Source organism: Pseudopipra pipra, chromosome 12, assembly GCF_036250125.1.
Source record: "Pseudopipra pipra isolate bDixPip1 chromosome 12, bDixPip1.hap1, whole genome shotgun sequence".
Lineage (NCBI taxonomy): Eukaryota > Metazoa > Chordata > Aves > Passeriformes > Pipridae > Pseudopipra > Pseudopipra pipra.
In genome coordinates, this window is record NC_087560.1 from 15,859,903 (window position 1) to 15,885,104 (window position 25,202).

Sequence of the window (25,202 nt, forward strand, 5' to 3'; positions counted from 1 at the left end):
CCCCCCACCCCGTACCTCACCCACTCCATGTCCTCCCCCTCATTTGCACAGATCCATTCTCCACTGTGTTTCCTGCACTGCCTACACTAATTGCACTTAGCATGGATGGGGTGGGGGAGGGAGGATGGAAAGGGAGAAAGTAAAGAGAGGACTTCTGAGGAATCTGAGTGAGTTAAAACTGGAGACTCCTCTGCACATGGTAAAGATGGAAGACATAAAAGAGGCAATGGACGGAAGAGGAGAGAGGAACAGAATAAAGTCCAGATCCAGAGTGACAAAAGACAACCTCAAGGTCAGAGCATGTTGGTTCTCACCTTGTTAGAGGGAGCAAGGAAAGACCTGGACGCTCAGGAGATCCAGTCCCTGCTCTCTACACCACCCACCTGAGGCAAAAGCCACAGGTAAGGCTTATGGAGCCCTCCTTGCCACCTCTGCTGGCAAAAGGTTATTCAGCATACAGGAGAGGTTGTTTATTTCTTACTCATTCTACTTTCTTCTATATTCCATACCCCTTGACCACTCATTATATTGCAATTGCTTGTCTAAAATACGTGTTCACTGCCTCTGTCCCTACTCCAATCCTTAAACTACAGGAAGATGTAGGACACTGACATCGCAGAAGCAATGCACTGCACGTCGGGGCTGTTCTTGCAGGCTGGGGATGAAATCTGCCTGGAGGACCTTCAAAGTTGAGTCCCTGTGCTCCTCACTGTGCTCCTGACAGTGTGTGGTGGATGTGAACGTCACCTCTTTCTCAGAGCAGCTTTTAAGCGTGAGTATTTGTCTCAGAAAGAACAAGCACACATCATCAAACAACAGCCCAACTAACAAACCAGCCCTCAGACTGGCAGCTCCCAAAAATCACTACTCAGTACTCTCTGAAACTTCATTCATTTGGATTGAAAGATACCTGGACACAGAGCACTTGAGCTAGAGAAACTGCACATCTGTGACATGTATTTATTTATTTATTTACTTACTTACTTATTTTCCAATCTTGCACTTGCCTACTTTAGCTGATCTCCAGCTATCAAATTGTGATGGAGTAAAAATAATAAAACGCCTGTAGGGTAGAAAAACCCTGCCTGAAGTTCTCCCACAGCTCAGCCAGACCTAGAAGATGCACAATTCAATTAAAAGAAATACCAAGTTTTTCTCTCCTCACCTTGCCATTTCCCCCTTCTCTTCTGTGCGTTTCCTATATCCATATATTTATATATATATATATAAATAAATACAGACACACGCACACACACGCACGCAAACACACGCACGCGCACACGCACGCACACGCACAAACCCACCCCTCCCCTTCCCAATCCTTCCTTTAAGGTTTAATTTAACAATAACATTTGCGATCGGGGTCCTGAGCATCTCAAGGGCATTGCGCTTGAAATTGCACACACTCCGCACCATTTATCATAGCCTGACATGTGTCATGTTCCAGACTGCAGCTCCAAGAGGTTACAGCTCACGACTGCTCCTTTGTTGATCAGCTGCCGAGACAACTGAGGCACCTTTCTTTCTTTTTTTTCTTTCTTTCCTTCTTTCATTTTTTTTCTTTTATTATTAAAGCTGCACCGTCCTCTTTTCAGAGGGTTCACTCTGACACAATAGAAAAAGAAAACAGATTCTTGTCCACTCTATACAGTTCCCCCACTAGACCTTCATCAGCCCAAATTCATATCACATTTAATTTGGGTTCTATAGCAGAGCCTTGGCTGGTTAATATTACTGCTAATACTCATTGTAAGAGGGATAAACTGTTTTGAAGATAGTTTTCTGCTTGAGGAGAAGAACAGGGTGTATAACTGCTAAGGATATTGGGGACAATGCTAAGGGAGTCCCAAAGTCCTTTCTTATGGCAACACCTAGGATTGGCAAGCCAGTGAGCTTCTTCCATTGCCCAGATTCAGTTCTGCAACTTTGGGGAAATTAATTTTCTCTTCTCCAGAGCTTCTGTTTCATTTACTCCACCCCTTCTCCTTCACTTTCTTGGTGCCTTGTGGAGTTCTTGCTGCGTGCAGAGCATCTGAGACCTACATGTATTTTCGCAGAAATGATGTGTAAGGCAATTCAACAAACCAGGCTGTTTATAAAGCATATTGGCCAGAGCCACTGAATTGCATTCATAAATCACTTGTAGATTCTACTTTTGCCAGTCTTCATCCTGCCAATCAGCATTTGTATAGGGTACAGGTCTGGGTGTCACTGAAACTTACTGTGTAAAGGATGCAAGGTGCTACTGATAGAAACAGAGTCTGAACACTGCTCTAAGATCTGAACAAAACCAGACTTTGCTTTGTATTGTTCTGCTTTCACAAAAAGGTTGGCATATCAGGTGAGCTAATAATTTCTTTTTAAGCTATTTGTAATTAGGAGGTCCTGAAGGCAGGGAATGCTGAACTGGAGCTGATTTCTCCATTTCCTCTCCCCGATTTCATGTTCAGCTCTGTCCTGGAAGACCTCAAGCCCTAATGTTCGGGTCCCAAAGTCTGCCTGTGTTTTGGAATGATACTTGATCTTTCAGATTCCTATTCCCCTCTGAGCTCTAAATCATGCAGTGTTCGTCACCACCTGTTAGCATCAAGCACAGCCTCTGCCGACACAGTTGGAGTTGTCTTACTTTCTCTCACACTCTCGGCTCTTGTCGATGGATATTTTCAGAGGTTTCCTCGATTTAGAGGCTCTTGATTAATCAGTAGTGCCAGATGGGACGGCTCAACTACTACCACCATGTGTGTGTCACACGCCTATTAGATTCACAAATGGAAGGTTTTCTTACCATTGGCCAGCAAGATTTCGCACTTTATCCTTCATTACTTGATTTTTTGCAGTCACCCATCTCAAACCTCTTTGCTTTCCTGTTCAGCACTCTCCTCTCTGTAAAGTCTAATCAGAACAGCACTTTGCTGTCTGAAGGACACATCGTTTCCTTCCTGTTTCTCAAGGAGAGAAAGGTCCATTTTTGTGGCTGTAGCTGGGTAGTCCCACATTCACAGCATCCTCTCTGAGCTACACCCAGAGCACAGGGCCAGCTCCCCACTGCCTGTGATGCATTTCCCCCTTGCATTGCTGCTTGTGTTCCTGACCTTGAACCATGCTTGATCCCTGCCCTCCCCCTCTGCCAGCGCCGAGGCACCTGCCCAGCTCTGCAGGGATGATGTAGTGCTACCAGCTGGGATGGCGTAAAGCAACGGTGGGACTCGGCCAACTTCCAGTCACATCACTCTGCCTGTCCTGGGGAATGCAACCACCTGCACGGTCTCGCCTTCCGCCACACTGAAAGGTGACAGTTCAGCAAAAGTAGGACAAAGCACAGAGGTATAAAGGTAGAGACCACCATAAATGCTGCTCCTCGATCAGTTTGCCACCCTGAGCAACCACCTGCCTGTGTGTGGCTGATGCTGGCGCTGCTCCTCTGCCCCCAAGCAGCAAGGAAGCTGCCTGACTGTACAGTCTTAAATGAATATAATGTCTCCCTAAAACTCCTAGTGAGAAATACTGAGGATATTTAAGAGGGCTGGAGTTATGTTATTTATGGAGGGGCTGTGTCCAGGATGTGCCTGTGCGTCACTCTCTTTTTAGGACAGCTGTTCCCATGAAAGCTGCTACAGTGTTTTAATTCCTCACCCCAGACCTCACAGGGGCCAGTCTAGCCCCCAGCAGTTTTAAATGAAAGATGAATAATTTTAAGGGCATTTTGTGGATTTATAAGCAGGAAGTAAGGAGACTGCATGAGGGGAAAAAATAAGAGTCTATGGTAAAAATATTGAAAATAACTAAAATATCACTAAAAATAAATCAATTTTCCCCATCCAACAACAGATATTCTCATCTAATACCACTCAGGAACGGGGTGCCTTTGGGCTGTCAGCGAAAGTGATACAGAGTCTGAGTGTACAGAACAACAAGGAAAGCAGCACACACAGTAATCAGGTGAGTGGTCAGTGTTTCAGCTGAGGCCATCCTCTGAGTATCTCAGCCATGGAGTAGTGGTAAGACTGGATTCAGAACTGTCTGAACATCCTGGTCTCCTTGTAGAAGGAAATATGGCTAGATCAGCCTCTATTTATTGGGATGGCATTGGGGGATGCTGGAAGTTAATTGGCTCTTCAGATATGAAGAATAAAAGTAACCTTGGGTCTCTCTGCTGAAAAGAAAAGATGATAACCACCAAACCAAGCAACATATAAATAGAGTAGAACCAATAATGACTTTAAAAAAAAGTATTTAAATGCAATCAGGCGGAGTGGAGGAAAGAATAATGACATGTGTATAGTAGACACAATGTAGATTACAATTTATAACAGGATACAGGATGGAGCCAGCACTTGATTAGGGGACCATGTCACAAATTTTTCAGCATATGTCCTCTGTTTTTCTTTGCCTTGGCATAGAAGGCTGGGCACTGCTGGTAAGTAAATCAGATCGTCAGAAAATGCCCATGTTGATGAGAATTTCAGGATCCAAGGAAATTAACTTGACTTGTATTTTAGACAGTTCTGCCATATCCATTCCTTGCCCAGAGCTGTCAACTGGGAAAGAGTTGTGCCTGCTTACAGCTTTAATCAGAGATAAAAATTACCTCTAGTTCATGAATATGTTTATCATGAAGATATGTCAATGGCAGAGAATAGATTCTCAGCATTCAGTTCCGCATGTCTTACACTAAAACATGTCATATACTGAAGTGTTTTGCTCTCCAAATAGCACCTTCATACTCCACTCATTGTCCAGACACAGACAGAGCCTGGGCAAGGAGAAGTCCTCCAGAAGGAAGCACAAGGAGCTTTTGCTGATGAGCTTGTAGCCCTAAAGCTCCTTGGGTGCCTGCTTGCTGTGCCTTGGCCACCACCAGTCACCTGACTGCCAGTGAGGGAAATTTTCATTCGGTTTGATCACAGAGGCTGTTGGGACTCCTTTGATCCTGCTCTGTGTCTTGAGGCTTGATGTCCCTCCTGGATGTGTTCCCAGCTGCATGCCCTGCTGTTGTCCGGACCCAATGCTTCAGCTCTTGACCATTGACACCAGTAAGTCGTGTTGTCTGGTTGGGTGGGGAGGCTGTCATGTGCTATTTCTTGTGGATAGTTGGGCTATAACAAAAGGAAGATGTATTCAAGGATAGAGTAATGCTTTCCACTTCAGAATGTCTTTTCCTTCCCAGTCTGGTAACACCAGAACCCTCAGAGTACCCTAAATTAAAGAAAATAATATCAGAACAATAAGAGCAGGAATGGGAATGACACAGCAGCAAAACAGAGAGCAAATGGCTGACAAGGGATGTTTATGTGTTGCTTGGTGTTATTTTGGCTGCTCTGTTTGTCCAAATTGCCCTAGAAAACAGAGAGAGCACAAGCAGCTAAATGAAGGCTCCTTGAAGTCAGGGGGTTGCTGGATCCTGATGTGTGTGTGCATTCCATCTGGGTGTATTTGTGTGTATACAGTGGGAGGCTTGTTATTGTGGTGTCTTTTTTCTAGACAGGCATAAACACCCCTGTTTATTTCCAGCATGCCATCTAAATTCAAAATTAGCATAAGCTGATGGTGATAATTGATTTATATGCATGCAGGCAGTGCTTTATCAAAGGTAGAGGGACATAAGGTCACTCCCCTAAGGGCCTCTTGGGAACAAGTACCCGTCCGAGATAATGTTGAGATTGGTATAGTTGGGTATATAACTGCTTCCAAGTATGAAGAAACTGAGTTTTTTGTCATTAGCAGCAAAATAATTTTCCTATTAATATTGTAATTCTCCTTTTAATAAAGTCTGCCCCCATTGAGGTCTAAGAAAGGGCCCTCCAGATCCACTAAGAGGTGGCCCAGGCTGCAGCTGGCAGGCTGGCTGCCTTCCCAGAGAAGGGAAAAGTCCTGTCGAATTTGCCATCTGAGCAGGGCTCTAGGATTTTTTTTTCATTCAGGTCAAGGTACCTCAGCCATCATGGAAATACCACAACTCTTCCTTAGAGGAGGTCAGCAATGACACAGAGACAGCACGGACCAACAGGGAATTCCTTACTTTCTAAGGAAATTTCATGAAAATATTTGCCCACAGCTCCACCAAAAGCAAAAACAGAAGAGGGCCTTGGCTTGCAAGTGTCAAAGGAGGAAAAATATGTTCCCTCTTGCACTACCACCATCTCCAAAGGGGGGAAAGGAAAGGAGACAGTTGCTAAAATGCTATGTCCAAAATGTCTCCTATTGCTACTGGTTTTCACTATCTATTTTACAAAATGTTGATTTTTCCAAAGCATGAAAATGGTTTAATCTGAACTGATAGTTAATTCTTCTCTTTTTTCTTTTTCCTTTTTTTTTTTTTTTTTTTTTTTTTTTTTAATTCTCTTTTCTCCTGGGTCAGTTTGGGGGATTCAGATGTGAAATCTGTCTAAAAAAAAAGCATCTTCTTTTTCTAAGCAAGCCTTCCCTGCTTGGCAGATTGGGAATTTTACCCTCTCTGGTGGGAGCTGCAGTGTCTGATTGCTACCTGACTAAGTAGGAGCTCCACAAGGCCACCTTTACACTGAACAATCTCATACATCAGGGGCCATTCGAATTCAATGGCTTTACTAGTGCTAAAATAGGATATTGGAAACTTAGTCTTAAATCACACCTTTCAGGTAATAAGCAGCAATGAATGGGAGAGAAAAGGAAGAGGGAGGCTTATAGGATTTAAGGAGTTTCTTTTGAAAAAGGATCCCACCCTGCTGCTGATGGGCAGACGCTCATGTGTGTGTTAAGATGTGCAAATAAAGCAGGGTATAAAGCTGTTAGCAGTGGTTCAGAGCAACAGACTAACTCCTGTCAAGGAAAAGCAGGTTAGGTAAACTTTTCAGGTGTTTGGAGGTGAATCGTTTCATTCATGCACAGCCCTTGTTTGACCCAACTATTTCACATCATTACCAATTGCTTTGTTCGTACATATCAAACTTCCCTCTTGTGCTTTATTGGTTTCTGCTCTTGCTGACCCCTTCCAGCAGTTTACTTTCTAACATCCTGAAAGCTCCATCATGACTGTTCAGCACACCTCACCGAGGGCTGAGATTAAAAGTTAAAAAAGAGAAAGACTGAACACAACAGGAGAGAAAAGAGAAGAGCTTATGGCAGCAGCCTGGTGACACTCTGGGGAGAGTGAAATGGGATGAGTAACCACCCGGAATAATGGCAGAAGGGAAAAATGAGAGAAGAAACTACAACAGCAGGGCCTGAGTGAGAGAATCAGTAGGAACATCAAGCTGAGCAGACCTGGGAATGGGAGGAAGGTAAAGTCTATCTATTTGTCTCAGCATTCTGTTCCAAAGACAGACATCGAGCCCTGTTAAGATAGAAAATAGGATCATTTAGTTTACAACACTGGGCCCAGATATCTTGTATTCAATGGGCTTCTCTCCTGGACTAAAAGTCTGCTCAAGTCTAAGGAATAAGAGCAGTCCCAGGGAAATCTGCAGTGAGGACAGGCAGAGGAGAAGGTGGGAATCGAAAGAGGGGGAGAGCAGATTGTGTCAGACCCACCTTCAGTGGCTGCAGGACACTGATGCAGCTCGGCCAACACAGCACCAACATCCTCCCTCCACAGGGGCTACAGAGCTGCTTTTGTACCCCCTCTCTGCTCACAAGACTACAGGGGACAGAGGGGAGGTCAGAGGACATCAGCCTGGCAGAGGCTCACTCTGGCTGAGCCCAGGACCCTCTGCCTCCTCTATCCTAGGAACTCCCAGCAGAGTTATGTTTAGGCTGATCATTACTGCTGTTGGTGGAGAATAAACATTTTATTCAACATAGGGAGGCTGAGATTTGGGAGCCTGGCTCTGTTCTGGATGGAGTGACAATGGAAACATTCAGTACTAATGCCAGGAAACATCATAAGATTTATTTCGTGTCAATAAAAGAAAGAAATGTTTTGACAAAACCAGAATATTTTGCTGGAGTTTATATATTTTCTTAATAATTCTCTATTATATGATAGAAAATTAAAATGATAAGTTAAATATTGTTGTGTCCCCTGAAAAAGTTGGCATGGGTTCTTTAGCACAGTCAGAACCTTCCAGTTTTCCTCCAAAAAAGAAGCAGTGTCAAAATCAGTTTGATGTTATGAAGTGTCTCAGTGTTGATGGAAGCACCAAACTAATAGTCAGGATATGTATGGCTATCTCTAACTCTGCAAAGAACCTGACCTCCAGGTGCTCATCTCAATTTGCAAAATTCAGACTTTGCTTTAAGTTTACGGTGCCATGAAACAACATAAAGCTCGGTGATTCTTGGATTAGGTTTTGACAAATAAAAGAAAAACAGTGGGATGTAATGTTAAAGCAGAAGGAACTCCAGGAAAGAGCAACTGGAGGTCTAGGTAAAAATACTGACTATGTGGCTGCAACTGCAGAATATTCAGGCTGTATGAAGTCTCTAACAAAAGATATTATATAAACTTAAAAAAAAAAGTTTATTTGAATTAAAAAAGAGTATTTGACCTGCATTCTTTTTCTCATTAAGTATATCTTTTCTGTGTACATTCTGCCTTTTCTTTTTAATGCTAATGAAGAATTAAATTGTTACATTTACAGACTAATGACCCTCATCAAGATTATTTTAACAATTCCTTCCCAGCTGTTCTAAGTCCTGTTTTCATGTTTAAGTGACACAGACAGTTTTAGCTTCCATGTCTGCCTTTGGTATCTCTACCAAGTGTAGATTTGAGAAATGCACTGCCATGTCCCAGGGTACATAAAGCTTCACTTTGGTGTCCTTGACATCTTTGGTCCTTTTTGTGGCTATCTCATAATTCATGCAAGTGATGCCATACAACTGTAAGTTTTTCATGAGGTCATAAAACTGATTTATAGAGGTTTTCCCATAATCTCCAAGCAAATTAAAGAAGGTTGATGGAGCTATGCAACTCACTGTTGCCTCAACAATGGTCTCATTCAGAAATGACACTGAACAAGATTGAGGTATTAAGATATCAAGAATGTCCTTAAGAAGCCTTGTCTGTCTGTAAAAAATATGATGCCTACAAACCAAGAAGGGCTGTTTCTTCTATACACTGAGTTGATTTTACTCATGACATCTACCTTAAGATTAGTCAGATAGCTTCTTCCTTTGCTTTCTGCTTACAAATGGAAAAGTCTGATTAATCCATTGAAGATCAGCACTTGAAAAAATAATTTGAGGTTAATCTGCTTTCCCTTCTAAGATAGTTGAAGTTTTAGATTATCCATTTTAGAAACGGTGTTTTATTTTGCTTTTCAGCTTTTGAAATAATTTTACAATAAAGGAAACATTCCAATAGAGGAAAATTTTAATTCCAAAAGGAAAAGATATTTATATATACATATATATTTACACACATATATATAAACAATATACATCAAACTATATATTTGTATATTTAAAACTATGGGGTTTTTTTATATAAAGTATTTAAAACATGCATACATAAAAACTGAACACAAACCTCAAGTTACTCTATTTCCAAACTTTTAAAAGTGGACATTTCAGAATTGTGGGAACTTTATTCTTCCATCTTTATTTCTGAAGCTGTTTGTGAAGCACTTGCATTTTGACAGAACTATATAGTCCAAGAAAATGAGCTTTCACTAAACTGCCTCCAACTTCAATATATGCCCTGTGTCAAACAGAGAAAGCTTGGATGTAGTTCCAACCTCTGTGGCTGGGGCTGAGTGCCAATTACACTGCACCCAATGGCCTATAACTGTCTTTTTTGCTTCTGTGAATATCACTTTTCTAGTTAAAACCTTCAGGACAGCTTGCAAATTATTTGCTACTATTGCTCTGGAGTTGAAAGTAACCTTGAAAACATTTCTCCATGGTTGTAATCGAGGTGATTCTTCCATCCTTTCTCAAAAATGGCAGCATATCGCTCCTCTTTTTTCCTCCTCAAACTCTCCCCAGCAGGTTTCTAAAGAACTTTTTGAGGTAGGTGCTATCCTTTTGATTTTCTTATTATTTGAATATTTCATCTCAAACTTCACAGGGAGATGACTATCTCCCAAGTGCATGAAACCAGCCAGGAGTGTTTTATATTTATGTTCTAAAACATTTGATGCAATCTGTGCTGTGATTATAAATAAATAAATAAATAAATAAATAAATTCTTTTTAAAATCACCTTTTTATTGGAACGAGTGGGCCTTTTAGAGCAACAACACCAAAAAGTTCATACACAAACTAAGAGAGTTCTAAAGGTGAGAAATCCAGGAACTGTAAAGAGTATTTGAAATACAAACCAGCAAATATAAACATTAGGCTTATTAGTTTTATTATTAGAATGAAGAATTGATTGTTAGAATGATTTCTTGAGTAATTTAAAGGTGCTAATAAAAATATTGTGCCATAATCTGATTACACTGTTTTGTAAATTAGAACTAGACAATGTGAGTTCACTGAAAGGGAGATGGCATCAACCTTGCCATGTTCAGGCACAGTACAAAGAGATTTAAGTATTTAAATAAAAGACATCTTCTGTGACACACATTACAGAACTATATTTCAAGGCAATGCTGGCTCATGGCCAGTGTATTGCAACAGGCTGTAAAAGAAAGTAATGAAATCATCAGATACTGTGGCCTTGAATTCTATTTTCTGTTTACATGATATTAAACCCTTATTAATATAATCATCCTTGTTATTGTTCTAGTGTTGTAGTTTTGTCATGATATTCCTTAAAGCCTCAGCTGCTGGAATCAGGTGATCATCAGGTAAATTTCCAATTTCTTTTTTTATTTTTTTTTAATGTAATGCCCTGTTTTTTTCTAATTGTGGAAAGAAGTTCAAAACCATATTTTGAGTGCAACTCAAATTGTCCAATTTTATGTAACTACATCAGATGAGTCAAAGCACAAAATTTGCAAAACCCAGTCAGTGTGTGAAGCACAGAAGCTGCCCTAAAGGTCCCAGCATTTAAATTAAACTAACTCCGTTGTTGCCAGTGCCAGTAATTACAACAAGCCTGGCATTTCTTGTTACCCTGTGAAATTACCTGCGAGGCCTTTTCATATTGTTTCCATGCTGTTGTTTTCATGCTCAGTAGAGCATTAAGAGTCAATGATGGGCAGCTCTTGTGTTAGACTATGAATTGTGGGGCACTTTCCTTTGGACTCTATTGAAAATCCTCAAGGTGTTTATTGACAAATGCTTCCTACGGGGCTGTTACAACAGAGAATTCTCCTCTCCGCCTGCTCCCCGGCTCCTACAAGGCCAATATGCTCCACATCTAGTCATGCTGTTTCAAAAAATATATTTTTTTTTCAGTACTCTCCGTAACGTGCCTCCAACAGAAGCTATGGATCAAGCGTGCTTCCAGACCAAAGGCACTCAGTCCTCCAGCTCCGAGCGCCGCGCTGCCATTTCCCCTCCATTTGTTTCTATGGAGCTGCCGGTGTGTGCGGTCATCCATAAGGGTGCTGAGATACCCTGGAGAGAGGAGGAATAGCTGCAGCTATTTTTCATTATTATATACTTCACTTCGTAATAAATGAGATCCATAGCATGTGAACACTGGTCTTGTAGATCATCATATCAGCGAGCACAAGGAACCTTATGTGCCACAAAGCTAAATAAAATAAAGTAAGTAAGCCTGAGAAAAATAGGCTGGGGAGGCAGCTGAGTGTTCAGGACTTCACAGTGCGTCCTCTCAGCCTGAGAATGACCTTAGGACTTGAAGCAACTAGAGAAGAAATAGTTGTAAAACAATTATGTCTGTGTGTATGTCTGTCTGCCTTATCTCCATCTATATATGTAGCAGAAATGTACAGATGTGCTCTTCCATTGTCTTGCAGATGTCTTTGGGATAACAGAAATCAGCAAACAATTTGTGATCCAAAAAAGAAACAGCAGCAGTACCAACAGGACTCCTTTCAATGCTCGTGATGATGGTGAGTGTTGAGTATTCATATAAAGCAGAGAAGACTGGATGTGGGATTTTAAGATCAAGTTTATGGCAAATCGAGTTTTGCAAAACCTTCATGGTCTTGCATGTACAGTATCTGTCTGTAATGCAACACAGCGGAGTTGGATGGTCCTGGTGAGAGTCCAAAGTGAATTTCTAACTCTGTTATACATTTTGACCAAAGATATGAACTATTAAACATTATAGGTATCTATTTCTTGAAGAGCAGTTATACTTCAGGAGAGGAACTTTGTTGTTATTTCCATATATCAGTGATGTTATTTCCATTGATCCTTTTGCAAAGGGATCTATTTATTGGGAGAGATAAAGACCAGTCCTAAAGCTAAGTTGTTTTTGTGGATGCATGGAAGTGTTAGCAAGAGGCTCCAGAATACTAAAATTTAGTTCTGAAAAACCACATTCAAAAGAATGAAAGAATAGAGCTAGACTAAAATGTAGCTCTTTTCTGCAGGTGAGGACTCTACCTTAAAATTTATTTGGCATCATAACATCTGCAAAATCACACACAGAAATTTACACACACATGCACACACAGACACACACACAGACACACACACAGAGTTCTCCCACTGTTTCAAAATATGGTGGTTTTCTTCACTGTTTGCCTTGGAGTGAGTTGAGAGAATTCTGGTTTGGTTAAACTTTCTGCCTCTCAGATAAAAAACAGCAGCAATTTTCTGCTTGAATTTCTCTGTGACTAAATCCATTGATCATCCTTTCTCTCTGTGAGTGAGGAGTGTGTTTTCTCTTTAATAACTCCTATCCTTCTCCCTGAATATTTTTTTCTCTCCCCTTCACTTGTTTGTGTTGTGTTGGTCAGTCCACTGCACTATTCCTCCGAGAGACAGAGAGAGTGCAAAATTGAAGTTATTTTATGCTTGGTCTCCCTCGGTCCCAATTTTCAAATCTTCATGTCAATTTTCACACATCAGTGTCATATGGCGAATGCTATGGAAATTTCAGTGGGGTCCTTGGGAGACAATTTATACATGACCCCCCTATTCCCTCCCCCAAACAGGCTGCAGCCTCTGCCTTTACATAGAATAAGTGGATTTATAATTAATGTGGATTTTAAAATAATAAGTACATTCAGAAATTTTTTCATTTGTTTCCCTCTTTTGCAGTATGAGTCCAAAGAAATACAAGCTCTCTCCATCTTTTTCTCCCTCCCCCCGCTAATAAATTGGCTCAACTAAAGTTAATAAAATAATAATTAATAATAAAAATTTTAATAGAAGATAACTCATTATTAACTTTACTTTTTTTCCTAAAAGTTATGTTGAGAAAGGTTTATCAATTTGGTGATCACCAGTTAGCAAATGCACTCATTGCCACCTTACTTAGGTGAACCAGGTTAGTAGCAAAAGTACTGTGGTGAAGTTTGGATGGGTAATTATATCCTCTTTTAAACTAATGAATTTAAAAGAGTCCTTGCTGAGTAAAATCCTAGCAACAGATGAAAAAGCTTATCTGACACCATCAGAGCATTTCAGTAATTGACCTTAAAATGGGCCCCTGGCATCGGGAAGGGGTACACAGAGCCTACTGCATTTTTTACAGTGTTAATTATACTCTCTGTGGGCAAGGAAAGGATGGCAAATTGTCCAGATTATGTCTCAGAACATCTTAAAACTTAAGCCATTCATGTGGAGACCTAAACTGCACCCAATTCCTACTTTTTTGATTTTACTTAAATATGGTACCAAGGTATCACATGTACTTCATTCTCTGCATCACCCTACCACTGGTAGCTAAAGAAAGATTTTCTAACAATGCCAGCTTGTCAGCTATAAAGTTTTGGGTTGTTTATTTTAGGTTTTGGAGTGGTTTTTGTTTCTGGTTTTTGTTTTTGTTTTTTTTTTTTTTTTTCTTGACAAAAGCAGAGCAAATAGTAACAGGGAAAAAACCTAATGCCTGACTTTGAAAAAAGTCCATCTTCCCTCAGCACCCCCATCCTTTGTGGACACTCAGCACCTCTTGCAGGTTCCCTGCTCTACCAAAAAGAATTTTTTTATCCTTCAGTTCCTATATATCCTTTCCCTCCTCTTCATCTGATTTTGTACACTTTTGAAAAACTATCTTAGGAATAGCAGTGGTAGCAGAATATTTGAGGGAGTTTTTCTTCGGAAAACTCTGGGGATCAGGTTTGGGCTTTGCAATGCAACGTCTCATCCAGGAGATGTAGAAATCAAAATCACATCATCCTCCAGTTTGTTTAACTTGCTTCAAAGCCAACTGCAATGTGTACAACAACACCTCCCCCAAGCCCCCTTCCCTGGTGATTTTGGGAGCAACCTCTGGATGGGATAGCTTTATCAGAATTGTTGTCCCTCCCTATCAGAGGGAAATTAACTGGATGAACATTCTGCTGTGCCACACAGAGACCACACAATGCCCTCCACTGGGTGTGCAGGCAACAGCACACTGTAGTTTGAGGCTGTTTTGGTGACATGACTCTCAGAAGGGCTGTAGAAAATGTACTTGTTCGGCACCTGCCACCCTACTGCCGACTGTGATCTTACCACATCTCCCACTCCAGGTCAGATGAACTTCTGGAGAACAATTCAAGAGGGGAAAAAGAGCATCCTGTAGGTCCTGTGGCTGCCTCACCCCTTAAGGTGGTATTGGCTCTGGAGGCACTACTAAGCCAGTATTAGAGAGTTCCTTTGGGATACTGAGGCCTGCAGGGACAGTCTAATGTAAAGCTGAAAGCTGTAGGAAATATTCACTGTAAACTTTGTGAAGACCTGAGTTTTGTGCCTTGATAGGGAAATTAGTCTCAGAGCAGTGACCAAGATTGTCCCAATTTAACCAGGACCTGCCCATAGCGTGGTTCTAACAAGCCTTCTGGTGGTGGATGAGGTGCAACCCTAGGACAACTTTGCACCACGCAGTCGTAGGACCATCAGTTTAGGGCTGCAAACCTTCTGTTCTCACCAGCTCTACTAAAAACAAGAAATCCCTGTATCTAGGGTTAAATCACCTCAGGCATATTCACTGCAGGAGCAGTCTGCCTTACACTGATGTAGCTGGCAGAAGGATAGAGCCCTTAGCTATATTGTATATATTCCTGTAAAGACAGGGGTAATCCGCCAAATCAAGGCACTATAGCACATAACTCAGAGAGTGGGCACGTGCCTCTGTGTGTGTGCGTGCACCTGGATATGTGAGAGACAGAGAGAAAGATGAGATATATTGGGAAATACATGAGAGATCAGACTGGAGAGATAACTTCCAGAAAATACAGCAACCATCAGAAACTCTGTCTTTCCAGCTGGAGGGTTTTGCACTGCTGGTGCTTCTCTCTTAACTTGACAGCTCCACTCTTAGCCCAGCTCATAGTTGCTGCCTATAAATTTAATTAGAATGGGGGGAAGGGGAGGAACAAGCCTGCACAGCACTTGGCACAGCGCTGAAAATAACCAGCTTTAATACCTTTGACATTGAAGCACCTGCTAAGGGCACAGACTGCTGTACAGCTGACCCACCCTGCTCTGGTGACAGGATGTGTCACTTCGCTTGTCCTCAAAATGTGCAGCCCACCCCGAGAAACCAGGGGATCACATGTATGGCTCTGGGGCTGTGCTTTTCGTACAGCACCACAAGGCAGAATTGCACCCTGGAGTCACCAGAGAGGGACATTCAGCAGCCCTGACCATGTGAAAAGGTGGCAGTGTGCCTCTTGTGTTTCATTTTTCTCTCCCTCTGATGCAGTGGGCTATTTTCTGTGTTTGCAACTAAGTGCTGCACTGCAGCCAGCCGTGAACGTTTCTGTTGGCCCAGCTGGCCTCTTGCTTTAATGCTGTTCTCAGGGCTTTCCCTGGGTAGAGCGGTGAAGTAAACAGATTGGAACTTTGCCCACACATATATATTTAATTGTGAGCTGATTTTATGGTAGGGAAATGTAATAGACCCATCACTTCAGGCAGACAACTCCCAGCTGAGGCAACAGGTTAGAGGTTTTCCCCACTTCTGGTGCTTCTTGAGATGTAGCAGCTCTTATGTACGTGGGGACTCCTTACAGAGACTGAACCTTTTATACCATTTCTGATAAGCTCTAGGCAGCATGGAAGCAATTTAGGGATTTGAGGGATATTTGACCTCTTTCCTATGCAGGGATCTACTTGTGTTCGTGACTTTGGGTCATGTTTGGAGATTTACCAGCTGAGAAAAGAAAGTCCATCAGCTCCTCTCACAAGAGTCCAGTGGTGACAGGGTGTCAGAATGCAAATGAAACCTGGACCACATCTGACCATTTTACCACCATTAAAAGGCACTGATGCTGCTGCTAGAAACAGTTTTCAAAAGCGTAATTTGATTTTTTTTAATTGTGTTTGAATTTAAACCAATTTTAGTTCAAATCAAGTTAGCTAAATTCAATTCAAGATCAGATTTAAACCCTCTTGAAATTTGAGGGTATTTTCACATCCTTCAGGGAAGGACTCCACAGACCCGTCCTTAACTTGAGGTAAAAAAGACTATCAGGGTCTTGAAACAATCTTCACAGAATCATAGAATGCTTTGGGTTGGAAAGGACATTTAAGGTCATCTAATCCAACCCTCCTGCAATAAGCAGGGACATCTTTAACTACACCTGATTTCTCATAGCCCCATCTGGTCTGACCTTGAATCTTTATCACCCTCTTTCTTTTTAGGGTCCCTCTGCCATGTATCATGCTGCCTGGCTATATTGCTCTGTTCCAAAACTCTGGAGCAGCTGCCTTTGCTCAGACCTGAGGCTGAAGCAGCACAGGCAGCCTCCAAGCAGGGCACCATGCCAGGCAAAGGGGTGCACACAGCCCTTGCATAAACCATGCAAGACCTCGGAGGGCAAGACAGAATCCATTTTAAATATGCAATGGAGCTGTGCAATTTTCAGCCTATTCAGGCTTAGCAAATGCCTTCAAGGGATCAGACTGCCAAGCACCACGAGTACAGTTGTGACTATGCAACAGTCCGTAATGCAACAGCTCTGATGTGAAGTTATTACCGGAGGCACAGTGTTGATACCTGTGTTAAGCCTCTGAGCATTGCCCAGTGTGAACTATGTGTTTCCACAAGACTGAGCAGACCCAGACAGAGCTGATTGCTCTTGCAGTTAATAAAAAGCACTGCACTTTCTCTCTTGACAATCCCGACACCTGAGTGCTTCCTACGTATGACAGTTAGCACATTCTGGTTGCTCAGTGGCCTGTGAGAAATGAGCCTCTTCTCAATTTAGTTCCTATCATCAGACAAGCAGTACACACAATAAAAAACACACCTTGACAGTCAGCCCCCAAAGTAGCCCTGGGGACTGAGGGTCTGAACTTCCCTTTCTCTCATACGCAAAGCCATAAAACAGATGGAATTTATTGGGCTGGATTCTGCTACTTCCTTCAGGTAAATCAGGGTAACTCCACCAAGGTCAAAGAAGTCACTGTGGTCAGTGCAGAAGTGCAGAATAGCCTGGAGGAGGGGAACCTCTCCTGACCCTTCCATGTTTCTTCTCTAGATGGAGCTTGTCAAACCCTCTTGACTTGCATTGGTGGCCATGGTCTGTCACAAGGTGCCCTCACAATCAGAACAAGGTAAAAACACTGCCTCCACTCATTAGCTGTGCATTGGGCCCAGGAACTGACCTTCCTGCAGCAAAGAGCATCAGGATGGATTTGATTTTCTTTCTTCATGGGATGGTGAGAAAGGCACAGGGCAGAAGGGCTGGTGGGCTGGAGCAGAAGTAGGTGGATGGTGGATGCTCCGCTCCAGCCAAGCCCAGCTCATCAAGTCATGTCAAAGAGAGCTAATATAAATGTCAGTGTGCCTCTTTCAGTTGTGAAATCTCTGTTTGCTGTACTGCACTTCATTTTCAGTCTTCAGCTGACATGTCTGGCTGGTATCCTCTGCCACAAATACACGCACTCTCAACATTTCTTAGGAGTTGGGTTTTTCCCCCTCCCTATGAAATACTCATGTCAAATATCTTCCTGGCTCTGCGATGCACAAGACTGTCCACACCTACCAGATAAGGAGTTTAACATTTCAAGTACAGAAGTTCTAAGTCTGAGCAAGACATAGGGTGGATTTGCAGGCCTGATTTAGGGTAGGTGCCAAAGGTGGCAGGACTCCTTTAAGCTTCTCTTTTAAGATATTTAAACCCAACAGAAACAGATGATGTACAGATCGGAGTACCATTGATATTCTTGTTATAGTTAAATTGTTTTTAACAGTAGCTTAAATTTTTCACTCATTATTCCCTGCTTCTAGAATAAATTCAATTCTCTTTTGGCAGAACAAGATGGATCTGGAATCAATTCTGCTCCCTCCCTGGGTTTTTCCTATCCTGGCCCTCCACTGGTACAGTTAGCAGGTCTACTTCAGCTTCCCTTTCTCCTCCATACCTGAGTCATTTACCTTGTCTCTGCTCGTGATGCCCTCTCTTCTCTTCCAACCCTTGGCCCTCATCTCTTACATCTTTTTCCAAATGCATTTTTTACTTCTTCCTCAACTTTCCCCTTTTTGTTTACAGTAGTGTACAGGCTCTTGCTGATTTTTCTGAAGAGAAAATTGAATCAGGTTGTTTTTCCCTTCTTTCTCCCTTTCCCATCACAGCCACAAACATTTTTTATTCTTTTCTTACCCTTACAACCCAGAAGTTTAATTTCATCTCTTCATCTTTAGTTTCCCCTCTCATTTTCTTTCTCATGCTACTGAACCTTTCTGTGTTTTCTAGCTCTCATAATTACAGTGCTCTATTCTATTTGAAAGCCTTTTACTCTGTCTTTCTTTGCTTCTCTGGAAACCTCGCTCTCTTTCTTATCTAGGCTTGTTCAATATGCTTTCTCCACCTTCTCTAAAATAGCTCTCAACAAAACCTTTCTGTATTTCTCAGGCAAAACTTGACAGCAGTTTGCCAGCCCCAGCCTCTTGACCCATCAGCAACTTTTGTCATTACTGCTTACCTTTTGAAACCTGTTCTGAGCACCTGTATCTCAGTCCTCTATAGATGCTGCTCTGATTGACTGAAAGCTGTTCATTATTTCCCCACCCTTCAATTTTCTGTTGGCTTCACAACTATAAATCCTTAATCTCTTCCACTTCTGCTCCCATACCTTTCTCTGTGCAACCTTGTCTGCATATTCAAACTCAAGCATCACTGCCATGACAATGACTCACAAGTCTACTCTGGACTTGTTTCTTTTAGTCCAAAACTAAAATTTCATGCTTGGCCTTTGACATTTACTCACTCACAGTGAGCTGTTATCTTAAGCTGATCACAAATTACAAATTTCCTCCCCATAAAATCTTGCCACTTTGTCTCTCTCTTTTTTTCTATCATGACCTGGAGCCCATCTTGTTACTAAGACTTTTTAATGTAAGTAATTTCTTCAACTGGCTCACCTCCCTTTAATTTATTACATACAGAATGTGTCTATGTCTTTCTGGGTTTTATTCATAACAAACAGAAAAGATGCTCACTTTTCTGGTCCTCCACACAACTGAAACTCTTAGAGTGGCTTAGAATTATTTGCATTTTATCTGTGGAAACATCCTTTTTTTTCCTGCACAAATTAGATCACCCGTTTTTCAGAATTGCTCAGTAAATGTAATTTCTCTGGCTTATTAGTGTTACCAAGTTGTTGCTGTCTTGGCTTCCTTAGTGAAAGGAAGATCTTTGTCCATGAGAGTTCTTCTGTTTCAACAAATACAAGCTGTTCTTTACTTTGAAGACACTCTTCTGCCCATTCACACACTGTACTACTTCAGCTTGGTCTGCTGCAACGCTGCTAGTCCCAGTCAGGAGAAGGTCATAGGGGCAGCCAAGGAGCCAGAACCCTGTCCACCCTCCTGGGCTGCCAGGCTAGAACAGACACACTGACTCCTTATGACAGCAAGAGGTAAGTTTGCAAAACTCTTCTTCCCTGGATGAAGCTGAATTTTATGCTGGTGCATGTTCTAATGCTATTTCTTCTGCTCTTTTGGCAGTTCCTCTTCCCTTGGTCTTGCTTGTGCATTTCCTGGGAGAAGAAAAAGATTTTATATTTTTACAGCACCAAGCACAGCAGGTGCCTCACCTCAATGATGTGGACTGTGAGATGTCTCATGCAATGCTGGTAATAAATAATATAAATTAGGAAAGGGTTATGAAATGGCAGTAGGGGAGCAGAAGAGGACAATAATCAGAAACAGTGCTCCAAACCATGCTTTTGAGTCACTCATGCTTTGTGGTGGATCAGATAGTTGTTGATGATGCTTGTGGGTCCCTTCCAGCTCAGGATATTCTATGATTCTATGGCTGTTACACCAATGTTTGCAGAAATGTAGGGTCACCAAGACCAGAATCACTTCCTCTGGCCAGTGAGTGACAGCAATGCTTTTAGTCTGGCAGGCCAGCATCATTCCAGCAACCAGCACAGGGGAAAAACATGCACACACGCAGCCCTGACCTGCCCGTGGCAGCCAGAGCACCTTTCAGACATCCCACCTCACCTGCTGACACAATCCATCAGCGCCCACCAAAATCAAATGCAGCTAATTGGAAGGTGATGACAGCCAGGGGACGGCTGGATTTGCATGCTAATTCCTCTATTTTAGCATCACACAGCCAAAGTACAGGTAAAATGAGACTGTGCACTGCATTCCAGACTATTTCCTGCCTTCTCCACATATACACACACATACACTTTCTCTTGGGTTTTGCTATCCTGAAGCCAAAAATTAGCTGTAGATTGCTTTACATGTGCTTTCCAAAAAGCTGGCCAACAATTGCAAGGGGCAACATGTTTTTGTCCTCTTGTTAGGACAGGGCTGCAAACTGCAGCTGTAGACAAGTCTTTAGAAGTCACAGCAGCTCAGTTCACGGTGGGGAGAACAGAGCTCTTTCCACAGGTCAGGTTACAGCTTCCTCATCCTTCTTATGCCAGGGCTTAGGATGGATTCCTGGCTCTTGTATCACATGATATTGTTGAAGCTTTGTTTCGAGTATCCAACCTCCTCTCCTGTTCTACCACTGGCATCTGCCCCCGCTCTAAGTCTACCAATTATTTCCTTTAAGTGTCAGCAGCACGCCAGACACACTGAGGTATAACCTTTCTTCAAGCTGATGCTGTTAAACTATTACTTGAAACTGAAGTCGCAGTTGACAAGTGCTACTTCAGTCACTAATAACTACTTCAGAAGTGCTAGTGGTGTCTTGGATCTGAATGTTGTGGCTCAGGGCTCAGGGAGTGTCTTTACAGGTCACTTAGAGCCATCCATCTGATCTGAAAGGAGATCAGTCAATCTCTCCTCTGGCTCTGTGCCTTGGTTGCTGGGAGGTTCTCTCTCCATCCCCCCGGGGCTGCAGCAGTGGCCTATCTGGGTGGCTGCAGGGGGCTGCCCAGATCCTAAAAGATCCCACTTTGGGACACACCTGTTAGCTACAACCTGAATTTCTGTGTTTGCAGCAAAAGAAAGCTGAGGGCTCCAATTCCTTGAGGTTGAATACAGCCTTTCAAGGGAGAAGGATCTCCTCTCCTTGTCCCCATCACAATTTTCTGGTTTTTAAAATCTTTTTTAAAGCAAGCTGAACACCTTCCTGGGAAAAACAAAATTCCTGCATGGAAGGAGGATGAGCACTCAGATACACACCCCAGCTTTGCAGCTGCAGGTAGGGAATAGCTTTCCTTTCCTTACACACTCTCCTTTCTTCAGGCTCAACTCCCTTTGTCTAATCAAAGCATCTGAGGTATCTCAGTCACAGAAGCTTCATAGTTTGGCAGGGGTCACAAATATTTCCCTTATATTTTGGCAGGTTTTTGGCACAGTCTTAGGATAAATTGGGAACAGACTAATATAAGACAAGGCCAGATCATCTGGGTCACTGTGCCTTATGCCCTGTTACTGCAGATAATCCTCTAAGAGAAAAACCTGCACTTTTCCTTTCACTCCTGCACATAACAAGCCACAACGTGGTATAACAAACTAGGTTGGGCTTTTCAACAGAGAAAAGGTTTTAAGTCTCCTTGACATGACAACATCTTCATCTAAATTGTGAAGCCATCCTTTGGATAGCCCAGCCTTGGTCTAATGTCTTTTAGAAAATGATGCTCATTTAATTCCTGAAATGTGAAATCTAGGTCTCAGGTCAAGAGCATAGATGTTGTTTAGCTGAAAAATTTAGATCCATCAGACTGTCTGTAAGAGTCTGCAACTTTTCAAACTTTGGATTGCAACTAGACTCTTACTGAAATATATAGTCTTTTGAAAAGTAGGATCTAAATAAAAATACCCTTGAAGTACAGGGTATATTTTATGCTCCCACCCTCATAATTTTTTAGGAAACAAAAGACTTCTTCAGGGCCACAACTTGCCTGCACAGAAAAAATAGCCAGACCTCAGCTTAAACTTTATTCCTCTTTCACTCTATATCTGGCCCTGAATTCCTTTCTCAGGCAGGAGTTTGATGGAACTTAGTGGGAGAATCCCTTAAGATAGGCAGTGTCAGATCACACAGATGAAGGGACTTGACAATATGGGAGATATGGAAGCACCTCAGCCAGAGCAGGGCAGCTACTTCATGGAAAAAATAAACCAAGTTCTTATCTTAGTAATTGTATGGACAAATTAAATCTAGTCCCAAGCAATCAGGAGTCACCCCTTCACTGTTACAAGATGACAGACCTCCGGCCAAGCCACGTATCCTTTGGTAGTGAAATGATGAGCTGAATCTCTTGCCAGGTAAATTTCTAACTCTCAGGAGTTTTGTTGGTTATGGGCAGATGTAGCTACAGCACTGGGAAATTTTCATCCTCAGTGGGAAATACAGCTGGGCCAAAGGGAAGCTTGTGTTGCACCTGTATCTAGCACAGATCGCACATACCTGGGAGTCTCCAGAAGGCACCAGAAAGTCCATTCGTATGGCAATTGTGTCTTTATATCCTCCCTATGTGTATGAATTTATGGTTGTATGAACAGCCATATCCAGTTATTGAAGTATTTGATGATCCAGAGTGCTCAAGGCCTTCTTATTCCATCTCATTCACCGTTAAAGTTTTGTACAACCTTTTTACTGGCTTGCAGCCTGCAATAAATACAAATGGCTTGCCAATAAAAGCTGGTGTCTCCCTCTGTCAGGAGGACTATAGCATCATTGTTATTTAAGAGGTGGCAGTTTTGACACAATGCTTATTTAAAATTTGTAAAAGGAAAAAAGATGATGTAATAAATCTGCATGTTCTTCCTAAGCAGCCATTGAAAGTGGATGCTCTTCCCCTTTCCTAAAGCATCAGCAGTTTAATGTTTCCTAAGTTGTTTTTACATGAATTAGGGCGTTTGAGAGAAGCACTGTCAGTTACAAAACCACGCTGTTGTCTCCAGCTAATTTTGCGTTAGTAGCTCTTTTAAACTGCTAAATCTAGTTTTTAGTGTATGATGATTTTGTTTCGTGATGGTGTAAAACAGCTGCTACTTTTCTGATGAGTTGCCTGTTTTCCATTTTATGTCTCTGCAAGATGCTGGGTTTCACCACGGCCCCGCCTGACTGGCAGCTGAGAACAACCTGTAAAAAAAAAACAACCCAAAGCACAACAAAAAAAAGCAAAGATCCTCAAATCCAGGGGTTCAGCCATCCATCCATCCAAATTTCAGAGCGATCTGTATTTCTCTGTCTCTACTTGTACCCTCAGATCATCTCAACACTACTCTAGGATGGTCTAAATGCAAAAAGGAAAGCAGACTTAGCAGGAAGGCAGGTTATTTGCTGCTCTAAGAGGACACAGGAGTGGCCAGCCAACCCCCCAGGCCGGGGGGCTGGTTCAGACTGGGGTGGCTGTGCTCATGCTGTAGCTGCTCATGCTGCTACTCCCAGCTCTTTGTCTGGTTATGGCCAGCAGGATGAAATCATGGCTTGGGGTGTCTTTCCAAGGTAATTATCACTCTTCTTTCCTCAGATTCTGCTTGCTAGCCACTGCCTTTTGAGGGCCATTTTGCCACTGAATTGTGTGGGTGACAAACTCTTCCTGGGATGTGGCTGCTCATGGCTGTCAGGAGATGGGAGCAATGTCCAGACTGACTGTGGCTTAGCCACCTCTCGCTGACATTCCAGGGGCCTCATTTAGGTAAGTTCCTAATACCTTTCTGCAAGGTGTCTTGCACTTGATGTTCACCAGGAGTTCTCATGAGGAACCACATAGTGGTAGCCCTGTGGATACTTTGCTACTGACTTTCCCATACAGGGAAACAGCCCTGCTTGTATTCAGTGGCAGAAAGCTGAAAGATTGTCTTTGATCTTGTCTTATCCTCTGTATCCCGTGGGCTGGCATTCATTCCATGTGTGCAAGAAAATGACAAAATGCATAAAATAAGCATTCAGAGAGCTATTCAGAGAGGTAAAGACTAAGATCTTACCAATAATAACCCACACCCCATAAAAAAGATCTTAGATTTTGGATAGACAAATTGGAAGCAGCTTGCCTGCCTGATTCTTCCTTCCCTTTGCACTAACACCCCTCCCCAGCACGACTTGCAGGCTTTTCCAAAAGCTGTGCAGCCCATTGAACAGCGGTGGTCTAAACTGTTATGGGGATCTTAAACTGCTGAATTGTTACAAGCTAAAATTGATTGCAACTGAGCCTGTGAACTGAAGTGCTACAAAGAGCATAGAGAGAAGTGGGGAAAGGGTGCAAAGGATTTAGCTTCTTTATTATTTTGGGGTTCTTCCTCTTTTCTTTTTTGTGAAACACCATCGTAGGCTTTCCAAGCAATTTTGCCCTAATGAGTTCTGCATCTCTCTCAGTAATCATTGACAGCTTTTCCTGGTATTTTCAACATGAAAGATATTCTCAGTTTGTCTCCTAATTTGCTTGTTACAGTGTCATTTCTGAAGAATTGTGAAAGTGCTTCAAAGTCAGATCCAGAGGGAAAATCGATGTTGTGGATACTATGATATTTACTCCTCCACAAGCTAAAAAAGCCTTTTAAGCTTTTTAAAACTAAAAATCCTCTCTTAGCCTGTTTCACTCTATTCTGCCTTAGTTTTATTTGCACTCCCATCACCAGAGCATCTGAACACCTTCAAGTAGTACATTAAGCAACGTGACTAACATCTGTCATGTATAGTTTACTCGCTGTTTCTCAGCATCCTTAAAATGAATTTAGTGCTTGTGCTGGATCAATAGTGCTGGAGACAGATGGTCTCTCTTTAGCCTCAGAGCAGCCACAGTATGGGTGAGACCCTTGTGATGGGTCCCCCCAACCTGACCAGTCCCCCAAGTGCCAGCTCATGCATGTGGGGCGCACTCATGGAGAAGCAGCTCTGCACT

The 25,202-nt window shown here is 42.3% G+C and overlaps 1 long non-coding RNA gene across 1 annotated transcript in view; it reads left to right on the plus strand.

The window, feature by feature from the left end:
• Positions 1–6,355: 6,355 nt before the first annotated feature.
• The window catches only part of LOC135421006 (uncharacterized), a 31,990-nt gene continuing 13,143 nt past the window's right edge, over positions 6,356–25,202 (plus strand). The window contains exons 1-2 of the long non-coding RNA XR_010433812.1: positions 6,356–10,711; positions 11,265–11,887. This is a non-coding gene — a long non-coding RNA (uncharacterized LOC135421006). The remainder of the gene's footprint in view (positions 10,712–11,264; positions 11,888–25,202) is intronic.